Below are 18,028 nucleotides of genomic sequence, written 5' to 3'. Positions count from 1 at the left end.
CTTAGCTGACATATCGCCAACATTGGCTCTACTTCCGGTGGAGTGTTGAGACGCGAAGTTAGCTGGGCATCATATGTAGCATCCTGAATGTCGGGGATCAGGCATCCGAGGGCATCTGTTAGACACTTGAGAGCAGACCTTTGAGTATGTGGCTTGATTAGAAAGAGCCAATATGCATCAGAGGTTAAAGTATTTACTCCGGTAATTAACTTCCTCTGTTCCTCCAAGTCGTGATAATTTGTTTGTTCAAGCATATCTGCTGTTGTTATGCTTCCAGGTGTGCACTTGGAGATCATGTTTGCCAAATAAAGTGTATCATTGACTAGGTCGATCATATTGCTGGCAATTATTTTACACCTGGAAGCCGCCCTTTCTGCTTTCATTACCTGATTGTTCCATTCCGTGAAGAGTATGTCCTTGTACGCTTCATGGATTCGGGACAAATTCGCCGCTTTCCCTTCAACAGTGTCTTGCCACTCAATATAATCGGATATGGCTTCTTCGGCCTGATCTAGCTCATTTCTGGCCTTCTCTATTTGCTCACACACTGTTGTAGATATTTCACATAATGGCTCAGCCTTAGCAAGTTGTTGACATAGAAGTCTGATCTGAGACAGTAATGCGCTATTTATTTGAGTTGCCTCTGCTCTGAAGACTTTCACATTCTGTGTGCTCTTGATACCTTCGAGCTGTGCTGATAGTTGAGCTATTCGCTCATCTTTCGATTTCATCATCAGCTCATTTGATGCTTTCAACTGTGACAATGCCTCCGACAATTCTTTTGCCTTCTGAGTTTCACTTTGGTCTATCCTTTGTCTTTCAGTTTGCAGTTGCTGGGTTAACAAATTGTTTTCCTGCTGTTGAGCCAGCAACTGCTCTTCCACCTGTGTTGCTTTGTTTTTCGCTTCAATTACCTCTGCCTGTAATGCATATATTTCATGGTCCTTAGTCTTCAACAGAAGACTTACCTCCGATGCTTTGTCGATAGTTGCTGCAGAATAAGCTCCCGCGAATTGCGACAGCTTTGTTAGATCATCGGAGGGATCCAAATCCTCCTTCCAGACCATATTGCCCGTGACTGTTTGCTCAGGAAAGATAGAAGGTTGATCAAGCCTTCGTCTTTTCTTAGAGCGCTTAATAACGGCTCTATGCTTTGGGTTGTAGAAAATATCCAGGGGAGGAATTTCTTCCACCTGGAGAACAATTTGATCGGAAGGGTCCTTATTGATTATCTCGACATCCTGTGAAATGGGTGGGCCGCTGGTTCCTCCTAGAACCTGAGAAGAAGTGGTATCAGGCGCATCGCTTGTTTTAGGGGTGTCTGTGTCTTTGGAGCCTTCCTTACCACTGATAATGGAATCGAATTGGTTCCATTGTTTAATCAATTCAGGATCGATGGAGGTTTGCTTATGTTGCTCTGTAGGGGCTTTGCTCCGTTCTTTTTCTTGTTCTAACTTCTGTTGTTCTTCAAGTGCTTTTCGTTGTTGCTCCTCTTGCGTTTTCCGCTGCTGCTCCTCCAATTCCTTTTTCTGCCTATCTGCTAGTTCTTTCTTTAGTTTCTCTTCTTCCTTCTTCTTCCTCTGCTCTTGATCCTTCTGTGCCTTTTTTTGCGTTTCTATTTGCTCCTTTTTCTGCCTCTCTGCTTGCTCTTTTCTTTGCTTCTCAGCCTGCAGCTTCTTCTGCCTTTCCTCCTGTTGTTTATCCTGTTCTTCAGTTGTAACAGGAGGTGGATGTATCTGTTGCTGACCAGGCTCGCTTGAGGAAGACGCTGGGGTTGTGGATAATAAATCTAGAGGCAGAGTTTGCAACCTCTGCTCCCTAAGTTTGTTAAACTCAGTCAACGCCTCATCATTGTATTTCATTCTGGAAAGCTGTTTGGTTTGACCTATTGTATCGGCACCTGCGAACAGGTCATCAAACATATCCTCTTGATGATCAACTTTTGTCAATTTTGCTTGTTCTAGGGCAGTATAGGCAGTTTGCTTTGGATCATAGAGTCTGTTTGGGATAGTGGCCAGGGATAAAGCTTGGAGTTTTGTCGCTTCTTTTTCTGCATGCTTGTAATTAAGCAGAGTAAAAACCCCAATTCTTAAAGGAAAATAGGGCCAACCTCTCTTCTTCTCCTCTTTGAGAGTTTGTGTGACACTCTCGGCCATAATCTGGTAGCAGATTTCCCGGGCTAACAATTTGTCTGGGATATATAAAGGGAGGACATGCGGCCTAGCCTTACTCCCAAAAACTCTGATATAGGTGAAATGCTCTTCCCCGAACCAACTTGCTACGGCTGGTAAGTCAAAAGAAGCTTCATAGGAAATTCTGGGAATGGGCTTGTCATAAATAGAATAGTAAATGGGCACCATGAAACCATTACAAACTTGGTACAAATGGTCCTTGTAAGAGGACTTCCACAATTTCTGATGGTATAAATGAATGGGTGTTGGATCTTGGGTGGTCCATCTCCAACCGAGGACAGGAAACTCAGAATTATAACACAGGATATCCATAATGTAAGCAGTATAATAAAATGGCGGGATTTTCCTTTCGGTGACTATAGTTTTGGCTCTAAATTCACGAATGGCTACGACCAACTTATCAGAAAGAATAGTGGCCCAATCCATAATTATACTATTGATAGCCGCTTCCATTAAGGGAACCATGTCAATATTGATATTAACAGAGTCATGTAATCCCCACAATCTACACATCATAATCCCCGCATAGCAATAGGGAGAAGCCAAAGAAACGTTGGAGTACTTACCCGAACTTTCATGCTTGTGTTTGGCTGGGTTCTGCCTCCAATCTCGGAGGGGTTCGGATGGTGATTCATTTTCTTTTGCGAATTTCTCCACGAAGGCTCTGTTATAGACTAGCTCCGGTTCAGGCAGATGATACATTTGCCTCAGGTCATCAGGCTTGAATGACCCGAAAATCCTTCCATCCCTTGTATGAAAAGTTCTATCAGTGATGGGGATTTCTTCAATTGCCCAGCGCACCACATCTGTGTAAGGGAGAACCTGCTCTCTGGCCGCTATTCTGTGTAAAAAGGAGTCGGCCAAGTCTTTGAGCATTGCATCAGACTTCCTTAGTACATCTACACTAGCCGTTCTCACTGTCACTTGCAGTTGCTCGGCCTCCAATAGATTATATGTGCCCTGCCATGTGGTCCTAGCAAGACCAGTGCACGTAGTGTCCGAGATAAGGCCTTTCTTCGAAATTGTAGCAGCTTGACCTGCAACAGGTGTTGTAGTGGAACCGGTAGCCCTCTTGTGTTTCTTCCCCATCATGTTCAAGCTTTTCTCAACAAACGAACTCTACACAAATGCAAGAGAAATCGTAACACGAGAAATAATGAAGACAAAGCATAATGGGAAAGATATATATCACTTGAAGCGTGGCGATATTAATTTTCAAAAGGTGGCTGCGGATCCCATCACTGGTAAGAGATCGCATATGCATTAATGGTGTTTTTAAGGCCTGCTACCCATTAAATGACCTTTACACTGTTATTCAGCTGAATGACCCCCTAACGCGTGCAACAGATATGAAAATGCTTTAGACGCAAGTATTCGTTAATCGAAGGGGCAAAGTTACTAAATACGCATGCATTACCTTATCCCTGCATTTAACGGCATTTTGAAATCTGCGCTTTATCAACCAGATTTAAATATAATTTTAAGGCTCAAAGCAATCACTTTTTGAGAATGCCGATTACCGATCAACAATATCGCATCGCATCGGGGTGTAAGATATGTGCTCTTTTTGTGTATGCATTGAATACCGTCGATCGCCGATAGCGATATCGCATCGGCAAAGAACGAAGTGCCATTTAAATGCGTCTCTTTTGTTATTGCGATATGCGATCTTGCGATCGCTTTATCGCAATAACGAAAGATTGGTTTTATTTTGGGAACATTGTTATTCGAAAAAGGCTTCAATTCACAAACACATTTGATTATCATATCCTTTTCGAACAAAATCATTAATGCCAATTAATTTTTTGAAAGGGACCCATTTCATATGTTGATTGTTTATGAATACAGATGATATGAAATGGGGGGTTGTTGTAGGGCACAACAACCCTGTGGTAAGTTTTTAAAAATCCTGAGTGCCCTCCTAAGGGAGAAGTGTGCAATTCCATAAGAATCTTTTGTTTTAGCTGGGAATTCTTACGGAGGTATAAGCGATCTTTGTACCATAACGAATCATTTTTCCAGCTAAATGTGTCAAACGTACTGGAATCTTGTTGTAGCTTTCGAATAAGTGCCCACACTTCTTCGTCATTCTTCCATTCCTCCCTTGCTTCATTTATCCAATCTGGTTGGATGATAGAAATAGCGCACAACAATGCTTCCACATCCTCATCCTTCCTTGAGAGTGCATCTGCCACCACATTTTGCTTCCCTTTTTTGTAGATGATTTCAAAGTCATAACCCAACATCTTTGTGACCCACTTTTGTTGCTCTTCAGAGGATAATCTTTGTTCTAAAAAGTATTTAAGGCTATCATGATCTGTTTTTACCTTGAAGTGTCTTCCCATTAGGTAGGGTCGCCATTTCTTAAGTGCATGGAGTATTGCCAACATTTCCTTCTCATAAATAGCTTTTCTTAGAAACTTTCCCTTGATTGGACGACTTTCAAAAGCAATGGGTCTTTCATCTTGCATTAGAACAACACCAATTCCATTTCCTGAAGCATCACATTCCACAGTAAAGGTTTTTGTGAAGTCCGGTGTAGCTAAGACCGGTGCTTGGCACATTGCCTCTTTAAGATGTTCAAAGGCCTTTGTTGCTTCCGGAGTCCATGAAAATGCATCTTTCTTCAATAATGTCGTTAGAGGTGCTGCTATTCTCCCATAATTCTTAACAAACTTGCGATAATACCCTGTCAACCCAAGAAATCCACGCAAATGCTTTATGGATGTGGGGATTTTCCATTCCTTAATGGCTTTAATTTTGGTAGGGTCTACCTTCACTCCTTCATGAGATACAATATGACCCAAATATTCCACCTCCTAGACTCCAAAGAAACATTTGGATCTTTTGGCATATAATTGTTTCTCTTCCAATAGTTGTAGCACCCTGTCGACATGTTCAACATGATCCTTCCAAGACTTGCTGTAGATAAGTATATCATCAAAAAATACTAACACAAATTTTCTAAGGAATGGTTTGAAAATTGAATTCATCAAACCTTGAAATGTTGAAGGTGCATTGGTAAGGCCAAAAGGCATGACCAAAAATTCATAATGACCCTCATGAGTTCTAAATGCCGTTTTCGAAATGTCTTCAATCTTCATTCTGATTTGATGATATCCTGAACGAAGATCCAACTTGGTGAAGTAAATTGATCCATGCAATTCATCCAGTAATTCATCAATGACAGGAATGGGGAACTTATCTTTAATAGTGAGCTTGTTGAGCTCCCTATAATCCGGACACATGCGCCATGATCCATCCTTCTTGTGTACCAATACTACTGGAGCAGAGAAAGAACTTTGACTCGGTTGAATTATACCAGCCTCTAGCATTTCTGCAACCATACGTTCAATTTCACTTTTTTGGACATAGGGATATCTGTACGGCCTGATGTTTGGAGGAACACTTCCTGGAATCATATGAATAGCATGATCATGATCACGCATAGGTGGGAGACCTTTGGGAGTCTCAAATACCTTGGAATGATTGTCGAGGACTTTTTGGAGATCTGGAGAAATAGATGATTCTAATGTGGAAACATCTAGCGAACATAATTGTGCAATTACACCCCTTTGCTGCTTTTTTAGAAGCTTTGTCATACCATTAGAGCTGATTATCTTTCCTGGTTTCCCTGCAATACCCCTTAATTCAACTTCCTTTCCTTCCACAGAAAATTTCATGAAAAGTTCTTGAAAATTAAAAGCTATTGTACCCAAGGATTGTAGCCATTGGACTCCTAGTACAACATCAGCACCTCCCATTGGAATGGAAAGCATTGGGCTAGTCAATACATATTCTCCCATGGATAGCTTGATATTATGGCACTTTCCAGAGCAATTTATTGTTCCTCCATTTGCAATCATCACTTGACACTCTGGTGCTGGATATAGGAAGCAATTCAATTCTTTTGCTACCCTACAATGAATAAAATTGTGGGTGCTTCCTGAATCAATCAACACTATCACCTTTTTCTTCTTGATTTGTCCTTCTATCTTGATGGTTTGAGGAGTGGTAATTCCCGCCAATGCATTACAAGATATGGTTGGATTTATTTGTTCTTCATCTAGGCTTTGTTCCTGGAGTATATCTTCTTCTTTTGACCTTTCTTGCTCCTTTTCTTCTTCGTCTTCACAATCTATGTAGAATAATTTCTTCTCACCACACTTATGACCCTTTGTGTATTTGCTATCACAATTGTAACAAAGCCCTTTTGCTCTTTTTTCTTCCAATTGTTGTGGTGTCAACCTTGTAGGTTGTGGAAGACTATGGGCAGCAACGCTTCCATCTTTATAGTTGTGAATGGTATGCTTCCTAGTTGCCATAATTTTGCTTTCCATTTTTCTTGCTAACCTGAATGCCTTCTCTAATGAATCAGGTTCCCAAAGGCGAACATCATGTTGGATATTATCCTTTAAAGACCCTATGAACACATCAATCCTATGCTTCTCTGGAATATCTTTTACCCTTATGTTCAATTTTTGGAACTCCTCAATGTGCTCCATTATTGAACCCTTTTGTTTGAGACTTATCAATTGGCTAAAAAAAGTGTTGCTTTTTGTATCCTCATAATGTGCTATCAATTCTTCCGTAAAAATTGCCCAAGTGATAAATTGTTTACGAGAGCAAAGCCATTGATACCATACAAATTGATTGGGTTCCAAATATAAAGTTGCCATACGTACCTTTTGTGTGTTTTGCACATTATTGAGATCAAAGAACTGCTCCATCTGTAATATCCATGTGGCGGGATCCTTCCCATCAAACTTCCTCATATCGATTTTTGGAATATGGTGGGTCTTCGATCCAACATTAGAATCTATGGAATCATGATTAACATTACTTTTGTTCACATCATGAGTTTCCTTTACAACCTTTTCACCATTAGTAAGTATCTCTTGTAGAAAATTTGTCAAATCTGTCTTCAAATCTGCCATGTCTGTCTTCAAATCTGTCTTCAAACTTGCCATGTCTTTCTTCAAATCTGTCTTCAAATCAGTCTTCAAATCGTCCATCTTAGCTTCCATGCCCTTTATCTTAGCATCTGTTAGCTTTTGTGAGCGTGACATTTGTTGCACTTGTTCTTGTAATTTTGATATATCATGTAGCATTTCTTCCTCTTCTTCATGAGTCATGCTAGAGCTTTCAGGTTCCTTACTAGGCGTTTGAATTTTCTTTCCTCGGGGCATCAGTTACCGATAATAATGCTTTACTAGGCCCTTTGAATTCCTTCAAACCAAGCTTATGCAAAAATAAAAAATAAAAACTACACACCTTTTTTTTACTTTATAGAAGCCTGATATTGAATCTGATGTACCTCTGTAATTTCGAATCATCCAGTCCTGAAATTGTGATCTGTAGTAGCTTTCTGTGTCCTCTTTCCAATGCCACTAGTCTGAACCAAATTGGATTCTCCAAGAAAGAGTTATGCACAATCTCCCGCAGTGACCTGATTATAGACTGGTTCAGTAGAGAGAACTTGTATGACGTGCCACGTGTCACTGTTTCAACCCTTGACTCTGAAAAATATATAAATGAAAACTACAGTTCGTTCTCTTTCTGTAACTTCTTACGAAATTTCAATCTGATGCTCAGAAAGAAAGTTATGACGATTTTCCCCAGGTCACCTGTTTTGAGTGTAATTCAGGAGTCTTCAAAAAGACCAACTTCCTGAGATCATATCTCCGAAAATATCGCGCGAAAAGATCTGAAATTCGGACCCAAGGTTCAGCGCGATTTATTCTCAAATGGGTTTTTTTTGTGACTTCTGAAACGTCACAGAAAAAAGGTTATAGCGAAAATGCTACGATGACCTGTTTGGAGCAGCGAAACCCTAGAATCCAAAGCTCTGATACCAAATGTTATGAAACCAGCTCACAAAAAGATAGAAAAGAGAGATCCACGCCTTAGAATTCAGCCTCTTCAAGGGGGCAACCTCCTTTACATTACATAAATGAACAATTCTTGGATGATACAAATCAAAATACCTCCTTTCTATATATAGGAGTCTAAGTGGTCCCAATACAATCAAAGCCTACATAACAATAATATTGTAGGGCACAACAATAACAATAGTGGGCTTCTATGTGGCACAATAGTAACAATATGGGCACTACATGGGTACATCAATATAAATAAGGGGTATAACTACAATAGTAATGGGGTAATCACTAGTATTATAGGGACCCAACAAAAAACCCCGCCGATAGTGTATTTCGTAATTCTCATGGAATTATAGCTCCGATAGAGGAAAAGAGGCTTTGTGGTGTAAATTGTTCCTGATAACAAGGGTTGGGGTGATTAAGGGGAAAAGAGTGGTGATAGCGGCCAAAGGGGAAAGTTTAATTAAACAGCCAGTCTAGAAATAGATGACTAATACTCCATTTGGGATTGAAGAAGAGATTCAGCTAGAATTAGAGGAAATTGTTTCAAGGTTTGAACGTTTGTCCATATTGACTGCACCTAGGCCACCATTAGTGGTATCAGAGCAACCTTTTGACACTGAATTGAATCTTAGAAGCAAGAGAAGGAGACCTAATATGGCTTTCAGAGTTGGAAGAGGACGAGGACGTGGTGGAAGAGGTTGGCCAGTTGCAAATGTTGAAGTGATGGAAGTTGTGCAACAGATGCAGGCTAGAATGGAAGCATTAACAACAGGGAGAAATATAGATGATGGAGATGTTAGTGAGCCTGAGGTTGAAGCTGAAGGAGAGGAGGAAACTATAGCAGTTACTCCTGAGATGAGATTCTTCCAGTCAGTGTTGAGATCCACAGCTAGGCCAAAGACTGAGGTTTCAATATATGAAGGAGGATTGAATCCAGAAGAATTGATAGACTGGATTAATGGCATGGAGAAATTCTTTGACTATGAAGAAACAGAAGATGAGAAGAAAGTAAAGTTTGTTGTCACCAAGCTAAAGGACATGCAACACTTTGGTGGGATGGAGTGCAAGCAGAAAGAAAGAGCCTTGGCAAGCAGCCAATCAGAAATTGGAACAGGATGGTAGCAAAGCTAAGAGGTAAGTTTCTACCAAGTAATTATCAGCAAACCTTGTTCAGACAGATGCAAAATCTTAGACAGAGGTCTATGACAGTGAAAGAATACATAGAGGAATTCTATAAGGTAAGTATAAGAGCTGGACAAACTCAGGATACAGATGAGAAGGTGGCTAGATATGTGAATGGTCTTAGGATGGAAATTCAAGATGAGATAAGTATATTGTCTCCTAAAACAGTAGAGGAAGCTTATCAGATGGTACTAAACGCTGAAGAAAAACTCATAAGGAAGTAGTCTGCCAGAGGGAGAGGTACTTTCTGAGGAAAGGGAAGTCAAGGTGGTAGAGGAAGATCTACAACACCTAAAGATGGAGCTAGCAACAGCTCAAACCAGCATGCACCCACAGGAGGTGATGCAAGTGGCAGAGGGAGTTTTTCTAGAGGAAGAGGAGGCAAAGGAAGAGGAAGAGAAGTAAGATGTTACAAATGTAACAAACTGGGACATAGAGCTTTTGAGTGCCCAGAGAATGCATGAACAAGTCAGAGGAATGAAATTTTTGCTCAAGTTGAGGGAGAAGCAATAGCAACAACAGTGACAAAAGAAGAAAATATACCAGAGAGAGGAGAATCTTTGGTAATCAATAATGTTTTTCTCAAGCCAGCAAAGGAGATAGTTGAACCATCACAAAGAAAGAATTTGTTCAGAACAATGTGTAAGGTTCAAGGGAAATGTTGTCAGATGATCATTGATAGTGGCAGCACCGATAATTTGGTCTCTACAGAAGTGGTGGAGAAATTGAAGCTGAAGACAATGAAACATCCAACACCTTACAAGGTGTCATGGTTACAAAAGGGACATCAGTTGTTAGTGAATGAACAGCGTGAAGTGGAGTTGCAGTTGGGAAAATATAAGGACAAAATTGTATGTGATGTGATGCAAATGGATGTGTGTCACATATTTCTTAGAAGACCTTGGCAATATGATAGAGGAGCTATGCATGATGGGAAAATAAACACCTACAAGTTCGGTAAAGATGGTATCAATCATACATTGCTGCCTATGGGAGAATAAGATGCATCAGGAAAGAAGACTGATCCAAAAACTCTATTGCTAGGAGGAAAGGAATACTTACAGCAGATTGAAGAAGATGAGGTAAATTTTGTTGTAATTTGCAAGACTAAGGTAATAATGACTTCTACTAAAGTTTCTGATTTACCCATTGAAACTCAAGAAATGTTGGACAACTATTGTGATATCATTGTTGATGATTTTCCTAATGAGTTGCCACCCATTAGAAGAATTAGCCATCATATAGATTTGATTCCTGGAGCAAATCTACCTAACAAAGCATCTTATAGAATGACTCCTACAGAAAATGAAGAGGTTAGGAATTGCTTGACAAAGGACTGATCAGAGAAATCTTGAGTCCTTGTGTAGTACCAACAGTGTTGAGTCCAAAGAAAGATGAAGGCTGGAGAATGTGTACTGATTCAAGAGCCATCAATAAAATCACAATCAGGTACAGATTTCCTTTACCTAGAATTGAAGATTTAATGGGTTGCTTGAGTGGAGCAAGGTATTTTACAAAACTAGATCTTAAAAGTGGGTATCATAAAATAAGGATAAGAGAAGGGGATGAGTGGAAAACTGCCTTTAAGACAAATGAAGGATTGTATGAGTGGAAAGAAATGCCTTTTGGGTTTTCAAATGCACCAAGTACGTTTATGAGACTCATGAATGAAGTTCTTAAAGAGTTTATTGGTAAATTTGTAATAGTATATCTGGACGATATATTAGTTTACAGCAGGTCTAAGGAGGAGCACATGAGACATCTGAATTATGTCTTACAAAGGTTATAGCAAGAGAAATTATTGCTGAATTTGAAGAAGTGTTCATTCATGAAAGAGGAGTTAGTGTATTTGGGTTTTGTTGTTTCTGCTTAGGGGTTGAAGATGGATCTAGAGAAGATCAAGGCAATCATGGAGTGGCCTTCACCTAAAATTGTCTTTGAGGTAAGAAGTTTTCATGGTCTTGCTAGTTTTATAGGAAATTCATAAGGAATTTTAGTAAGATCAATGCTCCTATTATTGAGACCATAAAGAAGGATAAACAACCATTTAGATGGACTACTAAAGCAAAAAATAATTTTCAGCTGTTGAAGAAGAAGATCACAAAAAAAACTATTTTGGTTTTAACTGATTTTAATAAACCTTTCCAAGTGAAAAGTGATGCCAGTGGAGAAGCTATTGGAGGTGTTTTAAGTCAGGAATGCAGACCTATAGCTTATTTTAGTGAGAGGATGAATGATTCAAAGAAGAAGTATTCTTCTTATGATAAAGAGTTTTATGCAGTTGTGCAGTCATTGAAGAAGTGGAGACATTATCTGATGTCAAAAAAGTTCATACTTTATTCAGATAACCATGCATTACAGTATATTATGCAGCAGCCAAAGCTTAGCCAGAAACATGCTAAATGGGTAGAGTATCTTCAAGGTTTCCATTTTGTCTTGAAGCACATAAATGGCCAATCAAACAAAGTTACAGATGCCTTAAGTAGGAGAAATGTATTACTTCAAGAGAATCAAATTCAAGTGTTAGGTTTTGAATTTCTTAAAGAATTATATGAGACATATTCTGATTTTAAAGAGGCTTTTGAAGCTTGTAAGAATCATGTTTTGATGGATAGGAATAAATGGTTGGATTATTTCTTACAAGATGGACTGCTGTTTAAGAGAAATCAATTTTGCATACCAAACTGTTCTATGAGGGATAATTTAATCAAAAAGAAACATAGTGGTGGACTTGCAGGACATTTTGTTATAGAGAAGACTTATGAACAATTGAAAAGATTTTATTTCTGGCCGAAAATGAGACCTGAAGTGGAAAAGTATGTGAAAACTTGCAAAATATGCCAATATGCAAAGGGAAGAAGCCAAAATACAAGTTTGTATGTTCCATTACCAATTCCATATAGGCCTTGGGATATGGTAAGTATGGATTTTGTTTTGGGCTTACCAAAGACTCAAAGAGGAAATGATTCAATTTTTGTTGTAGTGGATAGATTTTCAAAAATGGCACATTTTATTCCATGTTATAAAACTAGTGATGCTACTCACATTGCTAATTTGTTTTTCAAGGAGATAGTAAGATTGCATGGGTTGCCTAAGAGTATTGTCTCAGAAAGGGATTCCAAATTTGTTGGACATTTCTGGAGGACATTATGGAAGAAGTTAGGAACTAAACTGAGTTTTAGTTATGCCTATCATCCACAGACTGATGGATAGACTGAAGTTGTGAACAAGAGTTTGGGAAATCTTTTAAGGAGTCTTACTGCAGAAATCCAAAGCAGTGGGATCAAGTGTTGGCACAAGCTGAATATGCATATAATGACTCACCTAACAGGAGTACAGGACAGATTCCATTCCATATTGTTTATGGAATGCATCCAAGAGGAATATCTGAGTTAAGAAACTTGGGAAAAGATGAGATGAGAAGTGCAGAGGGAGAAGATTTTTCTTCAGAAATGCAAGCAATACATGAATAAGTGAAACAACAACTACAAAATAGCAACATCAAGTACAAAACCAGAGCAGATATGAGAAGAAGAGAGGTGAAATTTGAAGTTTGAGATTTGGTTTTAGCACACGTAAGGAAGGAAAGATTTCCAAGGAGGGAGTATAAAAAATTGAAGTTCAAGAAAATTGGATCATGCAGAGTATTAAGGAAGTTTTCTGCAAATGCATATGAAATTGAATTACCCCATGATGTTGGAATATCTCCAATTTTCAATGTTGCTGACCTGTACAAGTATGAAGGTGAAACTACAGATGATACAACATAAGATCAAGAGACACAAGAGATTGACTGGGTAAAACAGTTACCTACAACAAAAGAGTTACAACCAGAAAGGATTTTGGACAAGAAAGTGTTCAAGAAAACCAGAGGACAGGAGTACTTTCAATATTTGGTCAAATGGAAGGATCAACCAACTGCTGAAGCTACTTGGGTAACAGAAAGCATGCTACAGAAGCTGGGCAGTTCTGTAGAAGAGCTCATGGATAGGAGCCCATGAAGAATTTTGTCCTCAGGAGTCTGATGCAGGAGCATGAGACTTGGAGGGAAAAATCTTCAAACTTATTCCAAAAATACAAAAAAATCTACAAGCAAAGGAGTGGGATCCTTTAGCCATCAATTTCCATGTTTTCTAGTTTAGCATAGAGATAGAATCTAGGAATAAATCATGATGTAATAAATGTTAAATAGTTAAGCCATAGTGGAGGTTCTCGAGGAGAATACCTCACTGAACAGATAGGATTAGTTAAGCATAGTGGAGGTTCTCGAGGAGGATGTCTCGCAGAACTGATAGTTGCAATAAATTAAGCCTCTGTTTTAGGATCTGGTTGTTAGCACGAACTAGTATATATGTAAGTTTGATGTTATTGTAAAAGGATTTTGACCGCATGCTTTTATCGCATATTTCTCAAAGGAAGAGGGGATTTCTCTGTGTATTGGTCGATCCCGGAGGTGTGGTGACCTCTGAACCCTTTCTGTGAATCTGAACTTATGTTTGTCTGTTAAACTAGTATTTATGTGTGTATTTGGCTTCGTTTTTTCTTCTGAGTCTTTATAACAATGATTCAACCTTGTTTTCCAACGAATACTTTGATTGAAGTCTGTTGGAGTGTGTTTCCTTTATATCGGTGTGCCCTATTTCCTTTATATGCATTGTTGAGTTCTGTAGGTGAAACTCTGGTTTACACTGGAAAACCGTGAAAAACTTAGTCAGAATTGAGTTCCGGACTTGAAATCTTATTAAATACGGTCAATACCCTTATTGGGTCGGAAACCATTATCGCATCGCAGTGTTTGAGTGGAGAGGGATGAGCCCTTTGAAGTGCTGAAGTCCAAAGTGCGACGTTCGGATCCGAAATATTATAAGGGAGGTTTTATCACCTATCGGGTCCGCGGGCTTATCGCATCGCAAGTCTTCAACGGGAAGAGCTTAGCGAGGGAGTATTAGAATAGCCGATTGTGATTGCCGATAATTCCACATGTTATCGCATCGGAAAGGGCCGTTATGTTATTGTTTCGTTCCATGGGAATTGCCAATAGTGTTATTCCATTTTTATGGAGTAAAGCCCCCGCCGATAGTGTATCTGTGTATCAATGCTTTCCTTTGGGAAAACCCCGCCGATAGTGTATTTTCATGTGAAATAGCATTATGACAATTAAACCACGCCGATAGTGTATTTTCATGTGAAATAGCATTACGGCAATTAAACCCCGTCGATAGTGTATTTCCATGAATAATCACATTATAGCCATTTGAAGCCGCCGATAGTGTGTTTTATGCACAATTGCGTCAATTCCATTCAAAAACCTCGTTGATAGTGTATTTCGTAATTCTCATGGAATTACAACTCTGATAGAGGAAAAGAGGCTTTGTGGTGTAAATTGTTCCCGATAACAAGGGTTGGGGTGGTTAAGGGGAAAAGAGTAGTGATAGCGGCCAAAAGGGAAAGTTTAATTAAACAGTCAGTCTAGAAATAGATGACTGATACTCCAGTTGGGATTGAAGAAGAGATTAAGATAGAATTAGAGGAAATTGTTTCAGGGTTTGAACGTTTGTCCATATCGCCTGCACCTAGGCCACCAAATTTATATCCTAAGCTTCCATTGGATGAAATTAGAAGATCCATTCAACATATCCCGCTCTCTAAGTCCAATAGTGGACATCTCTATCATATAGATTCACCTTAGAGCAAAGGCTAGCAATAATGAAGTAGAACACTCCCTTCTAGGGGTAAAAAACTTCTCCCAAGTGTCCTAGGGTTTCACACAAAAACAACATATATAAGTCATTGTACCACTGCATGGTATAGTGCAACTGAAATATAAATTGCCTCTTTACCGAAAGAGTGATTTCAATAGGAAAGCTTTAATACCATGTAATTTTTTTTATGAAAAGTTGTTTCTTTTGCGAATGTAGAAATTTCACCTCTTTACAGATTCCATGGATCTAATTGTTGTGAATTATGATCTTTAGGGATGAAATAAAATACAAATTACACTAGGAAACAATGGATAACACATCAACCCCAATAAACTAGGAAACCCAAGAGAGAAGATACCAAATACATGCCAATAAATTTCAACCCTTTATAACAATATTTTCATGCATAAACAAGATATGAAGTCATTGCAATTAATGCATATTTAAGACATTGAATATGGCCTATTATCTTCAATATAAATATTAAATCAATTAACAATTTATCCTTAACTTATGCCAAATCAATAAGAAACGTAAGTGCTAGAAATTACTAAAACATTAACACAATGATAGATGAAAATCAAATCTAGAATAAGACATCTTTGGATAGTTGAAAACTTCATATAAATACATAAGAGAAAAATTTTAACTACGTACTCTAATCTTATCACAAACTTGTATAATTTTTTAAACTCTCCAAAACCCTAGTTAGGGAAAACCAAGAAAAACCTTTGCCACAAATGAAAAGTCCAACATAGAAAAATTAGAGGAGAAAAAGTAAAAAGCATAAGAAGAAGGCGTTGAAGGTGTAATGGATCTTGAAGTAGAACTCATTAATGCATTAGAAGAGATTGATAACCTCTGAAAGAAGAACAATGATATTATCCAAGGAAATAATTTTCATCAAAAGGCTAAAAAAGAGGAAGGAAAAAGAGTGGAAGAAGTGTTGAACAATCAGCTAAGGAAAAAGAGAAAATTTGTGAAAAGCTAAGAAAAAGATGTCTCATTAAACAAAGAGCTATATAATCTCAACAAAAACACGAAAAACTCTCATACTCTGGGTGCTATTCTCAGTAGTCAAATATCACCAAATGATAAGGCTGGTCTTGGTTATATTGGTGAAGCTTCATACAAAGAAGATGGAAACCCCAAGTCACTAGGAAAGAAAGTTGGAGAAAATCCTGAAAGCTCCAATCTTAGTAAGAGTAAGGATAAAAATTGGGAGGAGTGTGGGAACACTAATACACCAAAAAGCTACATTGATGCTCTCAAGAGGTCCATTCATAATGTAGGTAGAAATATGATAAGGGACAACGACCAGGAATCTTTTCCAAAGAAAATCAACTTTAGAAGAACTGTTTCATTAAAACAATCCTTCTCGTCTATGTATCAAACTATTTTTCTTGGTCATTGTTTTTCATGCAAAAAAATTGGACATCAAGCAAAGATTGTAGAGCTTATGGGAAAAATGATTATAAAAGAGGTTCTCATCAAACCTCTAGAAATAAGTTCATATGCAACATAATCAAATATATTAATGGCTTCAATTGAAAACAAAAGTGCTAGAAATTACCAAAACATCAAGACAATGATAGTTGAAAATCAAATCTACAATAAGACATTTTTGGATAGTTGAAAACTTCATATACATATACAAGAGAAAAAGTTTAACTACATACTATAAGCTTATCATAAACTTGTATAACCTTTGAAGCTCTCCAGAACTAGAGCTAGGGAAATACAAGAAAATACTTAGCTACAAATGAAGAATACAACATTAAGAAATCATAGGAGCCAAAAGAAAAAGCAAAAGAAGGTGTTGAAGGTGTAGTGGATCTTGAAGTAGAACTCATCAATGCATTAGAAGAGATTGAGATCCTTAGAAAAAAGGAAAAAAAACTATCAAAGGAAATCATCATCATCAAGACTAAAAATCGGGAATAAAAAGAGCGGAAGTGTTGAACAATCAACTAAAATAACAGGAGGAAAATTGTCTCATTAAGGAAAGCTTTAGATAAGCTCAACAAAAACATGAAAAGTTTTCAAACCTTGGTGCTATTCTCAACAATCAAAGTTAACCATATTACAAGTGTTGGGCCGCCAAATTAGCATACACTTTCACTCCATTTTCACCTTTATCCTCATTTTGTCACCTCATTTCATCACATTATCATTATATTTCCATTACCATATGGGTTCATATTTTCATTTTCCAAAGTTATTTATTTTATGTATTTAAAGTGAATTTATGATTAAAAGTTAGAAAAATAACATGTATTTGCTTATACCTAAAGGTGGAATGAGTTTGGTGACATGTGTAGGTGATTTGGAAGGTTCCAAGACACTCTTATGTGGCCTTCAAGACTCAAATTCGAATTCTCTTGAAGATTTGAAGAAGATTTGGGATAGGGTCAAGCACATATCATGGAGAAAAATCATGGATAAATGAATATGTGTCTCATATTGGTTGTAACCATGTGAAGGATTTGTGGATCTCCATTAATGAGTTAGTTACTTATGTTTTTGTATAAATAGTACCTCCTCCATTCCAAAGAGAGGACTCTTGGAGCATGTATCCTAACTTATGATGGAATAGAATAAAGTTTTCTTTCTACAATTTTAGATATAAATTGTCTTAATGTAGTATATGAATTTATGGAATAGTTTGTCACTTTGTTCTTAAGAGAATTGAGCTCACTCTAAAAGGATCAAAGAAACATTTTATTTCATTATAGATTTTATTTTCATTCAATTACTTAGATGTTTGAAATTTTTTCATTATTAATGAATGAATTTTAGTTTAAATCTTATCAGCATATGAAAGGACAAACAAGGGTCTAAGTTAGGCTCTCTTCCATTTGATATGAGTAATAATTGAAATTCATTCTCTTTTTCTAGTTTCAAGTGATTTTCTGAATTTCTAGTTTTCCAACAATGGCATTAATGATGAATGAATTTGTAATGAAGAACAACAAGGACCTCCTTAGTTAGGAGCCTCTCCTATTATTTTTTTATGCATCTTAAGCTATTGCCAATTAGTGGTTTTTATTTATGTTCATGAAGTAGT

The sequence above is a fragment of the Pinus tabuliformis genome, chromosome J, assembly GCF_031772625.1.
Source record: "Pinus tabuliformis cultivar Carrire ecotype Pingquan chromosome J, CPIR1, whole genome shotgun sequence".
Classification (NCBI taxonomy): Eukaryota; Viridiplantae; Streptophyta; class Pinopsida; order Pinales; family Pinaceae; genus Pinus; species Pinus tabuliformis.
Note: the sequence above shows the minus strand (reverse complement) of the source record.